Source organism: Schistocerca cancellata, chromosome 9 (genome assembly GCF_023864275.1).
Source record: "Schistocerca cancellata isolate TAMUIC-IGC-003103 chromosome 9, iqSchCanc2.1, whole genome shotgun sequence".
Classification (NCBI taxonomy): domain Eukaryota; kingdom Metazoa; phylum Arthropoda; class Insecta; order Orthoptera; family Acrididae; genus Schistocerca; species Schistocerca cancellata.
Window position 1 is genome coordinate 205,622,503 of NC_064634.1, and position 12,130 is coordinate 205,634,632.

At 44.3% G+C, this 12,130-nt stretch overlaps 1 non-coding gene across 1 annotated transcript; it reads left to right on the forward strand.

Moving 5' to 3' along the window:
- Positions 1-5,377: 5,377 nt before the first annotated feature.
- Positions 5,378-5,452, forward strand: Trnat-ugu (transfer RNA threonine (anticodon UGU)). The gene has a single exon. It is a non-coding gene; the product is annotated as a tRNA-Thr (tRNA).
- Positions 5,453-12,130: the final 6,678 nt, after the last annotated feature.

A 12,130-nucleotide genomic window follows, 5' to 3' on the forward strand; every position in this document is an offset into this window, starting at 1 on the left:
CGTCGTCGATGAACAGTACTCGGCATGCATGCGTAGACCAGCCACCTACAGCGGAGGCCCAAACGCAGAAACGTTGTTGAGGAGACACTGAGGGTAGCCCCTTGATTCTTATGGGCGATCAGTTGCTTAACTGATGCACTTCTATTAGCCAGTACACCTCTCCGCAGCCATCGATCCCCCCCCCCCCCCCACACTTTCTATAGCCCTTGGTCCACAAGAGTCGTCTCGGCGCCGGTTTTGGATAGCGCCCATGCATGATATGCTTTAACCACGGCGGCACGCGAACGGTTTACAAACTTAGCCGTTTCGGAAATGCTTCTACCCTTGGCGTGGAACCCAAGGATCATGCCGTTTTGGACGTCAGATAAATCGATCAATTTCCGCATTACAACGACTGCACAGTTTCCCGCGTCCCCCCCCCGCCCCTCCGACGTGCTTTACATACCCTCCACTGCTAGTGCTGCCGTCTGTGCGTGGTTATTGCACGTTGCGGTGGAACATAGGCGGTGGTCACGTTAATGTGACTGGACTATGTATTATGAACAGATTTACTGAAGTAAACACAAGGCTAATAAACTGAATATCGAAATAAACACTTATTTTTTCTGGTTAACAGATTAGGCCTAAAAATTCATTTAAAGGCAACAAATTACTTTTATTGTTTTAAGCTTATTTAGCGTATCTGTATTGTTAATATTTAATGCCTTATTGCAAATGTCTATTACGAACTACTTTGGGCCTTGATCATGGTGCAATATCACCAACTGTCTCAAGGTACAATTTTCCTCTCATTTCAAATGGTTCAAATGGCTCTGAGCACTATGGGACTCAACATCTTAGGTCATAAGTCCCCTAGAACTTAGAACTACTTAAACCTAACTAACCTAAGGACATCACACACACCCATGCCCGAGGCAGGATTCGAACCTGCGACCGTAGCAGTCCCGCGGTTCCGGACTGCAGCGCCAGAACAGCTAGACCACCGCGGCCGGCCCTTTCATTTCAATAAATACTTAACGTGATGTAAAATAATAAAATTTTGGGAACACTTACAGCATGATCAGTATGACTAATTTCTATAATAATTCTAATCATTTAAGTTTACTTTTATTTGCGGATATTTAGCTGGAATAACACTGGATTAAGAACTGAAAAACTTACTTGTAGGTGAGAAAAATAATGATACACGTAGGTTACTGAAATAATTGCTCCTTGTTCCTGTAGGAACTGGCAATATTCATATCATAGTAGGCAATCTTGATGTGAAAAGGCTGAAAATAGAGAGTGAGGGCCAGAGATGTGAGATTCACTGAAGGTACGTGCGGCTCAAGGTACAAGCTTCTCCCCTACCTATGACAACACTGTGAATGGAGCTGCCCGATTTGCTAGCGTATCAACGCAGACGCTTGAAAAACAAATTGTGCCTCATGTGAAGCAGGACGCTTTAACATTTCGAGACCGTGCGCTCCAAGACGATAAATAAGTCACCACACACATATCGCGTAATGACCATACGGTTATTTGGATGGTTCAAATGGCTCTGAGCACTATGGGACTTAACATCTATGGTCATCAGTCCCCTAGAACTTAGAACTACTTAAACGTAACTAACCTAAGGACATCACACAACACCCAGTCATCACGAGGCAGAGAAAATCCCTGACCCCGCCGGGAATCGAACCCGGGAACCCGGGCGTGGGAAGCGAGAAAGCTACCGCACGAACACGAGCTGCGGACGGTTATTTGGAAGCGGTCCGACTGCTTTTCTTGTTCTGCACAATGCGTGAATTCGATAGGAAGATATAAAATGACACTGATGTACTATGAAAACTCCTGCAAGTGTTAGCAATATTTGCGTACAATCCTACACAACTCGCACATTGGATATAGACAGTGAGTATCTCTATTTGAGTCACAGCTGAGGCAACAATGTCTACTCTTGACACGTTAAATTTTTTTAGAGCAGAAGAGATTGGAAAGAAGCGGTTTCATCAGATGTGTCAACATACCGCCTCTTTTAACGCAACGGACCCACCCTACCAATAATGCGCTGTGCTGACTGGGATTGTTTTTGTATAGGTACAAGTCGTTTGTTGTCTTTAAGTCGATCCATTGTTTTGTAATTCGCGTAGCCACATGATTATTGACTCTTCACTTTGGTTCACAAGACAAGAAACTAGTCGAACTCGTTTGGAAGAGATGTAAAGACACTCACAAGAGGTGACAATATCAGTTAATTGAAGATTCACGGGAAAAACGTGAATTGAGCTGAAGGTTGATATAAAATGTCATTAGTTGTTAATTTCTTAAATTTGAATATCAAGATCGAACGGTGAAGATTATGTAATGATGTTCCTCGGGTTCAAGGAAATTTTCACAATTATTGTAGCTCAGTACATATTTATGTTAATAAGTCGCCGTTTATCGCCATAACAGAGATCTTCGCTAAAACGATGCTATTTTTGAGAATGAGCCCGCTTTCATGCGTAGTGATTCTACTAAAAGATGAAATTGTAGCTGGAAAAGCTACTAGGGCCTGGGGTTCTAATGCCACAGAGTGAGCCCTTCAAAACTTGCTGTAAAAAGACACAGTTAGAATGGTCAGAAATAATAGATGTACTTTTGCTAGGTTTTAGGTAGTGCCCAGGGTTGACAGCTACCTCGCTGCTTCCAGGACCCACTGACTTAAAAGTGTAGGCTCCATTTTGGTCTGACTGTTTACTGTGTGTGGAAAAACGGTCTCCGTAGCTCAACGCATGTGAGCAGCCGATAATTTTTATGTATTCTGCTTTATAAATTTTGTCACTAAAGATTTATCGCTTGATTTTTAGTTTAATGCATTACACGCCAGTTTGAGAGTTTTATTTCTGATGAAAGCACTCATAGCAGTGCCGAAACCTGGGTCAAAATAGTCCTTTTTTGTTAGTGAGTGCTGCCATTGCTGTTAATTTTACTTTGTAAACGGTCGCTGACGCAGCCATGTTCAAAACTTTAACTTGAGCGGTAGTTAGATAGGGTCGCACGGGTAGTTTGTAAACAAACTCTTGTAGGCTGATTGCCTTTTTCTAGTGTTCTACAAATGAACCGAAGTCTGCCACCGCTTTACCTACGACTGAACCTGAGTGATCGTTCTACTTCATATCCGTACAAATTCTTACAACTGCATATCTTCATGAGTTGCCATTTCCAGTTGTGATTCGTTGATATTGTAATCATAGGACACTAAGTTTCTTTTCCGCGTCTGGTTCAAATGGCTCTGAGCACTATGGGACTTAACATCTGTGGTCATCAGTCCCCTAGAACTTAGAACTACTGAACCCTAACTAACCTAAGGACATCACACACATCCATGCCCGAGGCAGGATTCGAACCTGCGACCGTAGCAGTCGCGTTCCGCGTCCGAAATGCAAAAAATTATATTTATGAGTATTATATTCGAATTGCCAATCTGTGCACCACTTTGAAATGCTATCAATATCCGACTGAATATTTGGAAGCTATTTTCGGACATTGCTTCATGATAGAAATCTCCATCATACGTGACAACTCTGAAGCTACTATGAATATTGTCCATAAGATAATTAATATACAGGGTGTGTAAAAATCTTTGCATCTATTGTCTAGGGGTGATATATCAGGTCATGGGGAACAACGTCTATTGCATCCACATCATATTCACTGTCACTTTCCGGCGGCACTAGGCGTCCTTTAGTATTCGTCGGCCCTGCAACGACGAGATTTCACCGAGCTAGTCGGATCCACTAATCAGGTGTGCTGCACACTATGAGTGGCGTTCAGTAAGTAATATAACACATTGATTTACTGAAATAAGGTTGGTTTTATTCCTGTATTCCAATACGCCATATAATTCCCCACTCTTTGGGCTACAATCCCTATTTTTCAACATTATCTCCGTTCAATGCGACGGCCTTACCCCACCTTATTGGGAGGCCCTGTGTGACCGTATAGTATACCATTCTACTCATCGACGTCGGGGCCTACAGCCTGCTGCATCAATAACTTCCCCCACAACCACGTACTGCTTTCCGTGGAGTGCATCGTTCATTGGGCCAAACAGATGGAAGATGTGAGATCCGAACTGTAGGGTGGATGAGGCAGAACAGTCCAATGATGTTTTGTTATCTCCTCTCGAATGCGCAGACTTGTGTGATGCCGTACATTGTCATGGATAAGGAGCAGTTCGTTTGCGTTTTTGTGGCGACCAACACGCTGAAGTCTTTCCGTCAGTTTCCGGAGGGTTGCACAGTACACTTGAGAGTAGGTCGTTGCACCATGTGAAGTAACGGGAGAGTTGTGGCGCCCTGAAAATATTCTAAGTATGGGCCGCTCGCCGAGCCGGGGCTCGTCAGCTACCACGTGGTGCCGAACGTTAGCCGGAGCAAGAAGGGTAGCCCTAGCACGTGGTCGAGGCCGACCACGTGGCTGGGAATTCCATGTTGACGCTGTGCTGAGGAATGGGCTTTGTGTCAGCGAAGGCGATTTGTACGGCGAGAATGCCAAAGATGGCGGACTTTGTGAAACCATTGCAGACATTTCATAGCTCATGTAGAAATTAATAATAGCCTGAGGAATCATGATACTTTAAAAAGAAACATGTACATTACAATTATTTGCACGATGGTCCTGATGGTGTAATCAGATTTTCAATATCTTTATTAGTCTAACGTTTAGTATCTGACTGTAAATTATAGAAGTAACACCCAGCAACGAATTTCCAAAATGTAAACGGTTCATCCAATTTCGTCGATCGACGTGTCTTTAGAAAGATATTAGTTTAAACCTAAATTGGTATGAATTACAGGCATGTAACTTGAATAGTACATGAGTTATTGGAGGTCAAAGTGGCCAATTACTAATGATCGCGTCAGACCATAAGTACCCCACAGTTACACGAAAAAACGGTAGCAGCGTGCTTATAAATATATTTATTCGTCTATGTCTTTGTTTATATCCGTTATATATTATTCATGAAGAAATTGATCAAATATTTACCGTGTTTTATAAAGCACAGAGACATTAGGCTGCTGGCCTACTTTTGTTTCTATTCCTTTGATATATTTAACTATATATGACGGTAGTATCTGTTCCCGAAAGGACAGTTACCGTCGATGACCATGCAGCTTTGCTAGAAACGAAATGATAATTAAATTGACACCCTAGCTGCAAGCAGGTGCGAACGCACACGCTATGCCCGAACTCGTACGGGACTTGGTAGATTAATCTGCCACGAGTAATGAGTATGATGGGCAAACATCTATTAGGCGCACTACGAATGTAGTGTTGTGGACATGTTGGGAATGTGGATATCACGGGGGGCGTGCAAGGGATAAGTCCCTGCAGACGCACTATCCTCTGTGCCCGCGGTGGCTCAGATGGATAGAGCGTCTGCCATGTAAGCAGGAGATCCCGGGTTCGAGTCCCGGTCGGGGCACACATTTTCAACATGTCCCCAATGAAGTGTATCAACGTGTGCTTGCAGCTAGGGTGTCAATTTAATTATCCTTTGATATATGTTTATTTAATTTGTTTATGTATTTAATAATGTGTGTTAGAGTGTGTTTATCGTCCAGCCGTAGGAATATTTATTTAATTTCAAATTATTTAAATGTAAATCCAGTATTTCTTATATGTTATATGTTTGTGAGTGTGTGTTGGCTTGGAGACACGGCGGGAGTGCTCTAGCCAATCACAGAGCTCGTTACTACGGTAGCCGGTTACCAAAGTCAATGGAGAGACTGTATGGAAGTGGGGGAGGAGCATCGGGTGGCACAGGACACGGGCAGTGCTGGACGGGAAGGCGCGACGGACAGTTGTAGGAAATAACTGGAGAGTGTTGGGCAGTTTGCGCGTCTCGCGCTCGCTTTCTCGCTTCCCGAGCACGGGGTCCTGGGTTCGATTCCCGATGGGGTCAGTTGCCTCGAGATGACTGGGTGTTTGTGTTGTCCTCATCATTTCATCATAATTCATGGAAGTGGCGAGACTGGACTAAGCAAAGTTTGGGAATTAGTACGGGCGCTGATAACCGCGCAGTTGAGCGCCCCAAAAACCAAACATCGTCATCAACATCATCATCAGTTTGCGCGTGGTCGCGGGAGATAGAAATATTTCGTAGTGCCGACTTGTGCACTTGTGAGATTTACGTGGCTTCTGCAGTGAAGTAGTGTGTGTTTAGAAGTGAATATCTCGTGAAATATGTTGTTGTTCATAAGTAATTACGTGAAGTAGGAATCTATTGTTCCCCTGTTATTCAACTTATATTTTATTTAATTGCTGGGCTATCGACACCAATATGTATTTTGCAGTTATAAACGGCATTCTTAAAGGTACTTCTGCTATCGTACTCATCACTTAAAGCCATTAAAAATAGTACCTGCAGATTTTATTTAATTGCAATCTTTCATTTATAAATGTCTATGTTACATTCAAAATTCGCAGTTGCCGAATGATAGGAATCTTCGACCATTAGATTCTTGTGTATATTCATATAGTATACTGTAGACTTAGCAGTATTTGGCCTGTAATGCGGCAACTACGTATCTCCCCCCCCTCCCCTCCCCCTGACAACGAATCCAGCCAAAACTTTTAATATTGCAACTCTCAGTCTGAGGGTACGTAGTTGAGGGCCAGCATTATTTTTTTTGAAAGCCCGCAACCATGAGGGAGTACTTCAAACATAATAATCTCTGCATTGTCCCAGAAGACTATCCCATGACTTTACAGGGTGAGGGTGCGCCTTTGGGCTTTTTCTTCGGAGGAATGGTGGTGTACCGCCACATCATGGTATGCCATTCTGTTTCTGGTCGAAGTGATGAACCCATGTTTCATCGCCTACGACGAAGTTCGATTAAAAATTGTGGCGATCGGCCCAACAACGTGCAAGCAACTCCGCACAGAGGGGCATTCGCTGCTCTTTATGGTCTTCTGCTAGGCGGCGAGGAACCCATCGGGCACTCACCTTTGAGTACCCCAATTGTGTTAGCACAACCGGTACAAACATCCACTGAACAACGAGGTGTTTGTGATCCGTCAGTCACCTCGAATGAGTGTGTCCCTACGTTCAAATAATACAGCATCACAGCTGTGTGGAGCTGGACCACGCCATTTTGAAGGCGCCGCCACATGTAGCGCCGCTACCTTTCGGAACTTCAGGGGCTGAAGCAGAAATTATCCACGATGTTCCACAGTAAATTTCGCATTTTTTCAACCGATACTCGCCAAAAAAAAGTGTTGCATTATTTATTGAACGCCCCTCGTACGCACCACAGTGAATTAATAGAACGATTTTCAAAATGAAACTTTAAGAATGAGTAGGCAGAGAAATATGTTTTAGAAGCGAATCAGGAACTTAATTGACTTGCCTACTCCCTTTCACACGGATCGGAGGACTGATTTATAGGCAACACATACTGCACGTGCAGTCGGCCGGAGTGGCCGTGCGGTTCTGGGCGCTACAGTCTGGAGCCGAGCGACCGCTACGGTCGCAGGTTCGAATCCTGCCTCGGGCATGGATGTGTGTGACGTCCTTAGGTTAGTAAGGTTTAATTAGTTCTAAGTTCTAGGCGACTGATGACCTCATCAGTTGAGTCGCATAGTGCTCAGAGCCATTTGAACCATTTTTTTGCATGTGCACGTTGCAGAGTGCCTCCGCCCTACCAACTATCAGGAGCACAACCAGTCTTAAAGGACGCCCAGCTTCACCGGAAAGTGTCAGCGAACATTTTGTTCCTAACCATAGTTGTTCCCCATGAGGTGATTTACCTCCGCAAGCCTTAGCTGCAAAGACTTTGAAACACCCTCTACAACATGAAGAACAAGGGTTCGAACACACTTACCTGCATCTGGATCTATACTCCTCAAGGCACCTTAAAACCTGTGGCTTAGAGTACTCTGTGTCCAGTCTCACTGTAATCTGGTTTTGCAGGACAGAGCGGATCAGGTTGTGGAAAGGAGCCAGGGTCAATTACCGTTACTTATACAAGAACACATAAAACTTTATTCCTCAAACCAATGCACAGTTTTCTCTTTAAAAAACAAAGATCAGTTCATGCCTGAGGCCCAAGTAACTTCTCCAGAACAAGTTTAAATGATTGCTTTCAAAACACCAGGATTTAGAGTAACGGTTGAAGGCCTTACTTAAGTAAAATTACAATATCTTCTCGGCTAAAGGCCGAAATAATATTTCAGATCAGCTAAGGAAATTCTTTAAAAGCCAAGCATTTACAAATTCTGGCTAAAGGGCATAGTAAGGAAAATTCAGTTTAATTCTTCGGCTGAAAGCCAAATGAAAACTTGAAGTATCTTGTCGGCTTAAGGCCCAAACAATTACTCAAGAATAATTAATGACAACCTTAAGATAAACATTTAGAGAACACGGCTGAAGGCCGTTACAAGAATTCAAGATAATTAAAGAGAAAGCTTACAGACAAGGATTTACATATTCTGAAACAAACAAACGTACAGATTCTGAAACAAACGTAGCTGAAGGCCTAAATACAGAGCAACAAGAATTTAAAATGAAACACAGCTGAAGGCCTAATCTTAAAGTTGTTATAGAGTTCGGCTGAAGGCCATATACTAAGCATAAAACAGACAATACTAATACATGGCTGAAGGCCTGACACAGTACCTGCGACCAAATAAAATGACAATCACAAACAACAAACAGTGGTGCTCATAAGTGTTCCGAGGGTCTGCCTGGGGAGGGAACTCTGACCACAGTTTAGGCGAGACAGCCAGCAAAACGTAACACTAAACAATCGGGTTACAGCACTCATACGGACAGCTGACGACCCAACCAACCGCCTAATCAATTCCCTTCCACCCGACCAACAGCACGACAACGAAAAGTATCAGTGAAGATGAGGATCGCAGCAGGATTATGTCTTAATAATTGGCGTATAAACACAGTCAAGGCACAATAAACACTCAAAAGAGAAAAAGAGAACAACACCAAGATGTCGAACTACACGTCATGCCGGATAGCATCAACACGGCGAAGAAAACACACTGCCGCACAACTACGCTAACGACCAGGGCAGGTACATCTACATCTACATTTATACTCCGCAAGCCACCCAACGGTGTGTGGCGGAGGGCACTTTACGTGCCACTGTCATTACCTCCCTTTTTTGTTCCAGTCCCGTATGGTTCGCAGGGAGAACGACTGTCTGAAAGCCTCTGTGCGCGCTCGAATCTCTCTAATTTTACATTCGTGATCTCCTCGGGAGGTATAAGTAGGGGGAAGCAATACATTAGATACCTCATCCAGAAACGCACCCTCTCGAAACCTGGCGAGCAAGCTACACCGCGATGCACAGCGCCTCTCTTGCAGAGTCTGCCACTTGAGTTTGCTAAACATCTCCGTAACGCTATCACGGTTACCAAATAACCCAGTGACGAAACGCGCCGCTCTTCTTTGGATCTTCTGTATCTCCTCCGTCAACCCGATCTGGTACGGATCCCACACTGATGAGCAATACTCAAGTATAGGTCGAACGAATGTTTTGTAAGCCACCTCCTTTGTTGATGGACTACATTTTCTAAGGACTCTCCCAATGAATCTCAACCCGGTACCCGCCTTACCAACAATTAATTTTATATGATCTTTCCACTTCAAATCGTTCCGCACGCATACTCCCAGATATTTTACAGAAGTAACTGCTACCAGTGTTTGTTCCGCTTTCATATAATCATACAATAAAGGATCCTTCTTTCTATGTATTCGCAATACATTACATTTGTCTATGTTAAGGGTCAGTTGCCACTCCCTGCACCAAGTGCCTATCCGCTGCAGATCTTCCTGCATTTCGCTACAATTTTCTAATGCTGCAACTTCTCTGTATACTACAGCATCATCCGCCAAAAGGCGCATGGAACTTCCGACACTGTCTACTAGGTCATTTATATTTATCGTGAAAAGCAATGGTCCCATAACACTCCCCTGTGGCACGCCAGAGGTTACTTTAACGTCTGTAGACGTCTCTCCATTGATAACAACATGCTGTGTTCTGTTTGCTAAAAACTCTTCAATCCAACCACACAGCTGGTCTAATATTCCGTAGGCTCTTACTTTGTTTATCAGGCGACAGTGCGGAACTGTCTCGAACGCCTTCCGGAATTCAAGGAAAATAGCATCTACCTGGGAGCCTGTATCTAATATTTTCTGGGTCTCATGAACAAATAAGCGAGTTGGGTCTCACACGATCGCTGTTTCCGGAATCCATGTTGGTTCCTTCAGAGTAGATTCTGGGTTTCCAAAAACGACATGATACTCGAGCAAAAAACATGTTCTAAAATTCTACAACAGATCGACGTCAGAGATGTAGGTCTATAGTTTTGCGCATCCGCTCGACGACCCTTCTTGAAGACTGGGACTACCTGTGCTCTTTTCCAATCATTTGGAATCTTCCGTTCCTCTAGAGACTTGCGGTACACGGCTGTTAGAAGGTAACCGGAACGTTAATGGCCACAAGGCATAGGATACCGCTGGTGCACCTCACTAATAAATTATAATCATTTCAAAGGTTAAACACAATACAGGGAGACGGCTGAAAAATTTTGTCGATTCCAACACACCATCACGTTGCTACTTGTGGGGACAGCCGAGGATGCAACAACGAGCAATTAACGCAGAGATGTCACAACGGTTGAGCTTTCGTGACAAGTTCACTGATTACTCAACTCCAGTATGCAGGTGCGGTGGGTGACGAACTTGGCAGTTCTCGCAGCTAGTGCCACACAACTCAGACCGCTGCCAGTGGCTCCGGGCTGATCACACGCCGCAGAGACTTCCTCGCTGCTCCGGCGCAACCAACCAACCGCCACACACACCATGACACGGAAGTATAACTGCGGCACCAAAGAAGTTGCAGCGGTACTAGTATCGATAAACGCTGCTGCTGCCACTGATGGAGGCAAGTGAGCAACTCGTCCAGATAGTAACTGAGGGAGGAATAAGAAGCCATTCGATGGTGACAAAATGCCCAAAAGGGAAAACGGCATTAACACGAGCCGACCACGGCTCAGACACATCCCGCTTGTCCTGTTCCACTCGCTTATGGTTCGTGGGAGGAACGATTGCTAGTAAGCCTCCGTGTAGGTTCGGATCTCTTTGATTTTATCTTCATGGTCATTTCAGGAAAAATATACAGAAAGAAGCAATGAACTGGTTGACTCTCCTGCAAATATACGCTCTCGGAACTTTAACAGTAGGCCATAGCGTGATGCAAACGCCTCTCTTGCAGCATCTGCCACTGGAGTTAGCTGAGCATTTCCGTGACGGCATCACGCTTACTAAATGAATCTTTAATGATACGTGCTGTTCTTTTTTGGATCTTATCTATTTCTTCTATAGCCGTGCTGGGTATTAATCCCATTCTGATGGGCAATATTCAAATACTGGTCGAACGAGTATTGTGCAGGCTACTTCCTTCGTTGATGGACTACATTTCCTGAGGATTCAAATGGATCAAATGGCTCTGAGCACAATGAGACTTAACATCTGAGGCCACCAGTCCCCTTAAACGTAGAACTACTTAAACCTAACTAAGCTAAGGACATAATACACATCCATGCCCGAGGCAGGATTCGAACCTGCGACCGTAGCCGTCGCGCGGTTCAGGACTGAAGCGGCCAGCTGTCTACTGCTTTCACCAAGCATTGATTCTCTGCAGGTCTTCCTGCATTTCGCTAGAATTTTGTAGCGTCGCGACTTCCCTGTACACAACAGCACCATTCGCGGGAAACCTCATGGAACTTCCGACGTTGTCTACTAGGCCCTTTATATACAGAGCGATTCAAAAATAACTGTACACACTTTGTGGGTGTAATGTATGCATCAAAATAAGACTAAAATTTTAAATGAAGATATGTCTGAAATTGCTGCATTTCGAGTTATCATGCATAATGTCGCCTGTGGCAGGCATTACATCGTGGGTGCTGAGAAAACCCTGCAAATGATACTTGGAGACCCGACCGTAAGTACCCGCCGCACAAGTTCCACTGTAGGGATTCCTCAAACAACTGTATGCTGCTTGCCATGGAGGCAGCATTTCCACCGTTTCCACGTGCAGAAGGCACAGTATCCGACGCCTGTAGACTTCCCCAAGAA